Here is a 2,844-nt window from a genome sequence, read left to right on the forward strand (position 1 = left end):
AGGGTTGATTTGATATTTTAACAACCAGGGTTTTGAAAGTGCTTTTCTTCTAACCACAGATCTGCACCTATCTTTGTTTCATTGTTTTCATAAAATTGTCTATTTAAAACTAAGATGATAGGGTAACAATCTGGATTGAGTCAGAGTTTCTGGAATTTTGTAGCAAGCAGTGACGAGGCTTAAGATCTAAAGAATGCTGAATTCCACTGGAGCCCACTGCTTTCAAATCTCACTTAAAATCATCCAATCTATCCCAGTGATGAAGGATTCATCAATAGATGAGATAGCAGGACATCCCTTGCATTTCTGGAATACTCAGTGTGCCCCTAGGCAGTAATTTCCTGGTGAGAATATCCACTTTGTTTGTTGTTTCCATCATTCTGAGTATCCAGCAGACCTCCTTCCCTCTCCAGCTCATCTATCTTTTTACGCAGTAATTTGTTTTGTGGAAACAAAGAATATTGCGCACCATGGCTGGAGGCCTTCTTTCTGTAGCTGCCTTCCCAGTGATTGAAAGCACCTCCTATGTAAAAGTGAGAAAATAAAATTGGGATTGAGAATGTTACAAGTGAGCACTGAGGAATGATGCCACTTTTATGAACAGGAAAGGATATACTGATCACCTTTTAAACTGCCATTGTTTTTTTCTATATTTCCTTGAGAGTTCTTTTTTTTTTTTTTACAACTTTATTGGAGTATAATTGCTTCACAGTGGTGTATTAGTTTCTGCTTTATAACAAAGTGAATCAGTTATACATATACATCTGTTCCCATATCTCTTCCCTCTTGCATCTCCCTCCCACCCACCCTCCCTGTCCCACCCCTCCAGTCGGTCACAAAGCACAGAGCTGATCTCCCTGTGCTATGTGGCTACTTCCCACTAGCTATCTACATTACATTTGGTAGTGTATATATGTCCATGCCTCTCTCTCGCTTTGTCACAGCTTACCCTTCCCCGTCCCCATATCCTCAAGTCCATTCTCAAGTAGATCTGTGTCTTTATTCCTGTTTTACCCCTAGGTTCTTCGTGACATTATTTTTTCTTAAATTCCATATATATGTGTTAGCATACGGTATTTGTCTTTCTCTTTCTGACTTACTTCACTCTGTATGACAGACTCTAGGTCTATCCACCTCATTACAAATAGCTCAATTTCATTTCTTTTTATGGCTGAGTAATATTCCATTGTATATATGTGCCGCATCTTTATCCATTCATCGGATGATGGACACTTAGGTTGTTTCCATCTCCAGGCTATTGTAAATAGAGCTGCAGTGAATATTTTGGTACATGACTCTTTTTGAATTATGGTTTTCTCAGGGTATATATGCTCAGTAGTGGGATTGCTGGGTCATATGGTAGTTCTATTTGTATAAACTGCCATATTGATGTCCACATGGGCTTATTTATTTTCCTACGCTAGCTCTCCGTGTCATTGCTACTCACATTTTCTCTCTCTCTCTCTTTTTTTTTTTGTTTTACGGTACGTGGGCCTCTCACTGTTGTGGCCTCGCCCGTTGCGGAGCACAGGCTCTGGACATGCAGGCTCAGTGGCCGTGGCTCACGGGCCCAGCCGCTCTGCGGCATGTGGGATCTTCCCAGGCCGGGGCACGAACCCACGTCCCCTGCATTGGCAGGCGGACTTTCAACCACTGCACCACCAGGGAAGCCCTCTCTCTGTCTTTTTGATAATAGCCAGCATGGTTTTCAATCACTGTTTTTTAAGTACTTCTTCTGAGTAAAATATTTATTTTAGAGCAATGTAAAACCCTGAGCATATTTTTTTGACTATTTGCAAACCTGTAACAGTGAAACTTGGGTCTAATAGTAAATTCCTGTTCAAATGTATATGAGGAGAGCAGATATGTAATATTTATTGAGCATCTACTATGTGTCAGATTCCCCACTCTTTCCATTCATTATCTTATTTAATCTGTAAGATATAGGATGAGTTTTAAATTATTGGCATTTACCCTTTGTGAAAAAGGAAACAGTGAAGTTAAGTAATTTCCCAAAGGTGCATAAGTGATGTTATCATGATTTGAATTAAGGTCTGTCTGATTTAAAATCCTATGATTTTTATCTGCCAACAAAGTTACATCCAGTACAATTACAGCTCCATGAAGGCAGGGTCCTTCCGTAATTATTCACCATTGGACCCTCGATACTTAACCAGTTTCCAGTATATATGATATGATTAATAATCTTTTGTGGAAGGAAAAAAGGAAGAAATGGATAGAAAATAGAGTGAAGGAAGATGGTGGGGAAAGAAGGAAGAAGGAAGGAAGGAAAGATGGTAGGTCTGTGAAAATACTAATTTGCTTCAGGTAGCTCAAGCATCACGTCTATAGAATATAAGGAATTTGTAAACTTGCTTAGTGTATATATGTAAATAATTATTGAAAAAGTATCACTGTGTATGTGTATATTTGTATATTTATATATATGCATATATGTGTATATATGATATACATGTATATATAAATATATGTATGGTGTTATATACATATCTAGCCTTGAGTATTTGAAAATCTGCTTAACTGTGGTTACTCAAGTGTATTCAGTGTCATCCATATTTTTGAAACACTCTTGGGCTAAGCTCGTATGAAAAGATTGAAACTATTTGCTTTAATGATTGAGTGAATATGAAAGCAAACTAAATCAGAAATCCCTGCTTCCTTATAGATACCATTTTTGGTTTTGCTATGAATCAACCATTGGATACTTTTGTTCGAGCATTTTGTTTATTCATTTTTTTCTCCTTTGTCATAATGCTAGTTAGATTATAATGAGAGAAACAGAAAATTGGCTTTGATGTAAAGGATTTACTTCAGAGGAACTAC

This window comes from Mesoplodon densirostris, chromosome 1 (assembly GCF_025265405.1).
Source record: "Mesoplodon densirostris isolate mMesDen1 chromosome 1, mMesDen1 primary haplotype, whole genome shotgun sequence".
Classification (NCBI taxonomy): Eukaryota; Metazoa; Chordata; class Mammalia; order Artiodactyla; family Ziphiidae; genus Mesoplodon; species Mesoplodon densirostris.